This window comes from Agelaius phoeniceus, unplaced genomic scaffold, assembly GCF_051311805.1.
Source record: "Agelaius phoeniceus isolate bAgePho1 unplaced genomic scaffold, bAgePho1.hap1 Scaffold_371, whole genome shotgun sequence".
Taxonomy (NCBI): Eukaryota; Metazoa; Chordata; class Aves; order Passeriformes; family Icteridae; genus Agelaius; species Agelaius phoeniceus.
The window spans coordinates 14,497-20,697 of record NW_027509966.1 but is presented as its reverse complement, the minus strand read 5'-3'; the positions used below and the strand labels follow the sequence as shown (position 1 = coordinate 20,697).

The following is a 6,201-nucleotide window of genomic DNA, read 5'->3' as shown; positions in this document are numbered from 1 at the left end:
TAATAAAACCTTGGATTAACCCCTGCTAAGAGTCGGCCCTTTATCATCTACCGCTGTCTCTGGTGTCTCTTGTGCTGCACAGGGGCCCAGCCCAGGTGCCCTCAGCACCCTCGGGGCACAGAGAGTGTCTCCCCCCAGCCCAGGTGCCCTCAGCACCCTCGGGGCACAGACAGAGTGTCTCCCCCCAGCCCAGGTGCCCTCAGTTCCCTCGGGGCACACACAGAGAGTGTCTCCCCCCAGCCCAGGTGCCCTCAGTACCCTCGGGGCACACACAGAGAGTGTCTCCCCCCAGCCCAGGTGCCCTCAGTACCCTTGGGGCACACACAGAGAGTGTCTCCCCCCCGCCCAGGTGCCCTCAGTACCCTCGGGGCACACACAGTGTCTCCTGCCAGCCCAGGTGCCCTCAGTTCCCTCGGGGCACACACAGAGAGTGTCTCCCCCCAGCCCAGGTGCCCTCAGTACCCTTGGGGCACACACAGAGAGTGTCTCCCCCCCGCCCAGGTGCCCTCAGTACCCTCGGGGCACACACAGTGTCTCCTGCCAGCCCAGGTGCCCTCAGTTCCCTCGGGGCACACACAGAGAGTGTCTCCCCCCACCCCAGGTGCCCGCAGTACCCTCGGGGCACAGACAGTGTCTCCCCGCTCTCGGCCGTGTCAGGGCTGCCCCCCGGTGTCTGCCGACTCAGGACCGGCCGAGGGTTACTGGGAGGCTCGCACAAACCCGCTCGGCCGCTGATTGTGGCGGTGTTTGAGGGTCCCCAGGACGAGGGAAGAGACGAGAATCTTGACTCCACCTCTCAGAAGGCTGAAATATTATTTTATGATCTCTATTATATTAAAAGAAAATGAGATAGTAGAACTATACTAAAAGAGCAAGGAGACATCAGAAAGCTGGAAAGGAATGAATAATAAAAACCTGGGACTGCTCACAGCCCCGACACAGCTGGACCATGATTGGTCATCAAGTAGACACTGCACAGGAGACCAATCCAAGATGCCCCTGTTGCTAAACCATCTCCAGCCCACACTCCACAGCCAGCAGATCGTTATTGGTTCCATTTCTGTTCTGAGGCTTCTCAGGAGAAAAATCCCAGCAAAAGGATTTTCATCAAACACGTCAGTGCCAGGTGATGGCACAGGCAGCATCGGCCGGCCGAGGTCACTGTGTCATCCCTGCCAGCCCAGGTGTCACAGCAAGGAGGAGAGAGTTCACCCTGTGCTCACCCTGCAATACAGAGCAATACAACACAACACACATATTAACACAAGATGATAACCTTTTTCTATTTTCTTTACATGTGGATTTATTGTTATAGGAAACCCAAAACAACAAAAGCACGCAAAAAACAACACTCATCTACAATTAACACCCCCTTCAGATGACACACGAAGTCACCATCCCTCTCATCACAACTGCTAAATTACACCCCAGCAATCATTGGTCCTCGGGAACGTGGTTCCCGGGAGCCTCAAAAAAATCTTCCTGCCTGACAAAAACCCCTGGACAGTCTGCGCCCAAACTCTGGTGATGAGCGTCGCCTCACAGACCGACTGGGACCGAGGAAAAAAAAACAGCCGGGGGGGGGAAACCCAGCTGGGGATTTTTTATTCTAAATTTAAAAATGAGTTGAACAACTTGAAAAGCAAAAGTCACACACACAAGGTTAAATCCAGTAATCCAGTCGGCATGCGCTGACACACGCAGAGATGAGCAGACGCAGACAGACACAGACACATGCTCTCACACACGCTCACACGCTCTTCCCACTTACACACTCGCTGCGGCCCTTACTCGAGACGCTGAAGAACGTGCTGCCACACATCTTCTGGCTGCGCTCCTTGACGTCAGTTGGTAGGTTCTGGGGAAATCGGTAGCCTCGGGGACCTGTGAGACGACAGGAAGCGGTCAACGAGTGGCTATCTGACAGCTAGGACTTGTCTCCACTCTGGACCAATAAGTTTTCTACCCAAAATCCCATAAAAGACAGATGAACAGTAAAGTTTTTATAACTCTTCTACCTGACTGTGACTACGTGCCCCGGCAGGGCAGCTCCAACCATAAGTGGTACAATATAAGTACACACAACAATCTAAGTCGATGCATACAGTGCAAGTGTACATAGAGGGTAGGTACATACAGTATAAGCCAGCACAGGTACACACAATATAAGCCAGGACTTGAGATAACTCGCTGGAAGATGAATTCTTGAGTCCTATACCCTTCAGAAGATGGAACCTATAGAAGTACTGCAGTCACATGAGGAGGGTGCAAGACACTCCCTCTAGCAGTCCAAGAAAATGGCATGGAAAAAAAGGCACTACCAAAGCTGGTAGTGAGAAGGAAGATGGATGAGAACATCTTGTCCGTTTGAGACATTCCTGTCTCAAAGAGTAAAAATGTAAAGATGCCAGAATAAGGGATATCCAGAAAGGAATGTGAGTAGAATACAGCCTAGATGGCACAGAATAGTGCCGATAAAGCATTGAGACGTAATAAAGGCCTATGACGTGGAAGACAACGGACACAGACACGGACAACATAACACAGACACAGACAACATAGACACAGAGACAAGTGGCAACTGCCTGGCACTGTCCCCTTAGGCACCCGAGATGCCTAGCGCAAGATGTGCCAGAGGCTGATGATGCCAAAGGAGAGGAAGCCCTATGACGATAGCATGTGATGATGAAATGTAACTCGTTAAAAGAAGTTAGTGCCAAAGCAGTTAAGAGGATGCTCGAGAGGCTCAGCGAGCCTAGAGAAGGAAGCCGACGGCCAGGTGACCGTGGCTGTAGCTCCGGACGTGAAGGCGAGCTCCTCGGGGGAATGATCCGTGACGACGTCGGGCCGAGGAAGGCGGACAACGCAAAGTTCACGAGAATGCTGAGATGGGTCGGAACTGCCCTGCCCAGCAAAGGCTCTGGTCAGGCTGAGGAGAAACCCTCTCCCTTTTCTTCCAGAGAGCTGGTCCCACTACAGACCTCTCCGCTAAGCTGACATCAAATTGCCCTCTGTGATAGTAAAGGTTTTTCCCCTTCTCCCAACTGCTGGCCCCGACACTTAGCTTTTGGAAAAGGAGCAGACAAAATCCATCCTCGGTCGGACATGGATGGTGAAACGTGCTCCGTGTGTGCCTCGGTGCTGTTGTTTCCAACCTTTGGCTACGAGGCTCCTCAGGGTACCTAAGACAAAACAGAAAAGGTGACTATTGCCGTCAAAAACAGTAATCCCCAGGGCTCCTCCGCACCCCTGCCCCGGCCCACCTCAAATCTTGATTTGACTCCAGAGGGTGCCCAGAAGATACCTGCAAAAAGAATAGGTACACACTTAGCATGCTGCTGTGTAACACTCACCTGTGAGTCAGCCTGCCTAAACACCGACTCACCTGCCCTCCTCTGTTCCTTGGCATGCCTAGGGCAGCGACAGCACCTGCAAAGAAACAAAGCAGAAAAGCATGCTGAGATACTGTGAAAACACAACCTCCCAAATCTGACAAGGATGCCACACTGATACCTTAAGCTGCACACAGCTGGAATGGGCATGCCCGGCCAGGATAGACGGCAAGTGGACCACCTAAAATAAAAAGTGGAGATGCTAAGAGCTGCACCAGAAACTGAGACATCAGCAAAAACAACTGCTTCTGTACACTACTCAATGCTCACCTCGCCCACTCGGCCTTGACTTCCTAAAAAGAGAGCCATCATTTATGCTCTCTCTACAGAGACAAACAGTGACTGACCTGCTCGGGGGAATCCCCTCACCCGGGATGGGGGGCTCTGCCCTGGATTTCATCCTTCTGCACCTGAAAGAAAGGACAAAAATCAAAGAGCTGCAGGATAACTTAAGAGCTCCAGACATCTTGTGCCCATCTACAAATCCCACCTAGAGTCCAACGACACCCCACATTACAAACATCAAGTCCCCGGGACTTGTCCTATTGCACCAGGCTATGCAGAAAGGCAGAGCAGCTCCAGCACAAATGTGTGCAGACACCCGTGACACAGGACAGGACAAACAACGGGGACACAACAGGAACAGAAATCTCTGGGTAAGGAAAATGACAGCGAGCACCAAGAGGATGCAAAATTAGAGGACCGAGGTGAAACTGATGGCAGGCTGATGAAGTTCAGAGAACCCTGGAGGAACAAGATGCTAACTGAATGATTTATTCCAAGAACTGCAAAGATGGATGCCCGAGAATCCTACGGTCAGAAGCCTCTACCTGTCCCCACATTCTTACAAGTCCTAATCCATCATAACAGAACCTTGCAGGGTGCAGCTGTCCATACAGCTCAGAACAAGACCTGAAAAGACATCTGACCGGATGCTTCGAAAAAGAGTTGCCATTCTGATACCTGTCTGAGCTGCCGAGTTAAAAGTTCCATGGCATCGGTGCCAGGGCAAGGAACGCTGAGAGTACAGATACTAAGACTGGTGCCAAGGTTTCTGACAGGCCCCTCAAAGGGCTATGATAAAAGACATGAGATATCCAACAACACATAATACACAAAAGACAAGTGACACAATACACACTGGGACTGCTCTGCCCCGCTCACCTCAGCACTGGGATCAAAAGTGAGATTTTGCTTTTATGGGGCCTAAGGGGCCACTTCATGGACACCCCCCCACCTCCAAAGCTACTCACCTCCAAAGCGGACTCAAATCCCCCCCTCCCAGTAATTCCCAAACCAGCACCCTGCTTTCATCCCCCCTGGGGGTCGTAGCCCTCTACTTCTCTCTCAGACATCTGGGGATGCTGGTCTCAGGTGCAAAGAAAGGCCACCTCGTCAGCTGGGAAGGTCCTGCTGGCACCAGGCTGGTGTCTCTTAGACAGCTGTATTAAAGAAAACCAAACATCAATGCCTGATCGTGGCACCACATTGGCCAAAACCCCACAAGTCTGCTCCTCACCCTTCTCCTAAGAACGCTCAGCTGCTTGGGCCGCACGCTTCGGGCACACTCAGAGACCGAGGCCGTCACCACAGGGGACGCCTGGGTTAAGAGGAGATGAGGTGATTTGGCACGGCTGAAACCTGAGTGGACCCTCGCTCCTCCCCCCTACATCCCTGACTCACCACAACTCCTGGGCAGCTGCCGGAGGCCACCTGGATGGCACCTTTAAATAGAAAAGTTCAGGGTTTCATCACCAAGTCCTGTAATGCATCCACAGGCTTCACATTTGCAGGAAACCCGGTGCATCGGCTGGCTGGTGACAGGGGCTTGGCATACTCCGAGTGGATTGGCTAAAGTGCACAAACGAGAACGGAAGCTTAGAGCTGCACCAGAAATTGAGACCTGAGCAATAACAACTACTGCTCTCCACTGCTCACCTTGACAGCTGGTATCCACATCTGCTTCCTAAAAAGAAAGACAAAGAACAGTGCTGTAACAGAGTCACCATTTACACTTCTGCTGCAGAGACAAACGGTGCCTCACCTGCACGGGGGAAACCCCTCACCCAGGATGGGGCCCTCTGGCACACATTTAATCCATCTGAATCTGAAAAAAAAGTTAGGACAAAACTCAAACTGTTGCAGAATAACTTAGGAGCTCCAGACGTCTTGTGTCCATCTACAAATCCCATCTAGAGTCCCACTACACCCCACATTACAAACTCCCAGGGACTTCTCCTACTGCACCAGGCTATGCGGCAGGGCAGAGCAGCTCCGGCACAAATGTGTGTGCTGACACCCGTGACACGGGACGGGACGTGACAGACAGAGGGGACACAACAGGAACAGAAAGCTCCTGGCAAGGAAAGTGGCTGCAAGGACTCAGAGAATGCAAAAGGAGATGACCAAGATGAGACAGATGGCAAACTGATGAGGCTCAGAGAACCCTGGAGGAAGATGCTGGCTGAATGATTTATTCCAAGAACTGCAAAGATGGATACCCAGGAATCCTACGGTCAGAATCCTCACCCTAACCTCGCATTCTTACAAAGCCTAATCCGTTGAAATGGAGCATTGCGGAGCACGGCTGTCCGTGCAGCTCAGAACAAGACCTGAAAAGCCACCTGACTGGATGCTTCCAAAGAGAGATGCAATTCTGATGCCTGTCGGAGCTCCTGAGTCAAAGGTTCAATGGCCTGGGTACCAGGCTGAGGAACACTGAGATCACAGATTCTAAGAATGGCGCCAAGGTTTCTGACAGGCCCTTCACAGGGCTAAGATAAGAGACATGAGATACCCAAACATCACA

General features: G+C 51.9%; 1 long non-coding RNA gene across 1 annotated transcript; it reads right to left on the bottom strand.

The window, feature by feature from the left end:
* Positions 1-631: 631 nt before the first annotated feature.
* LOC143693176 (uncharacterized) lies at positions 632-3,567 on the bottom strand. Its single transcript, XR_013180687.1, has 6 exons — positions 3,514-3,567; positions 3,386-3,429; positions 3,264-3,304; positions 2,982-3,182; positions 1,772-1,884; positions 632-1,224 (listed from the first exon to the last, which is right to left on the bottom strand). It is a non-coding gene; the product is annotated as an uncharacterized LOC143693176 (long non-coding RNA).
* Between the last annotated feature and the right edge of the window lie 2,634 nt (positions 3,568-6,201).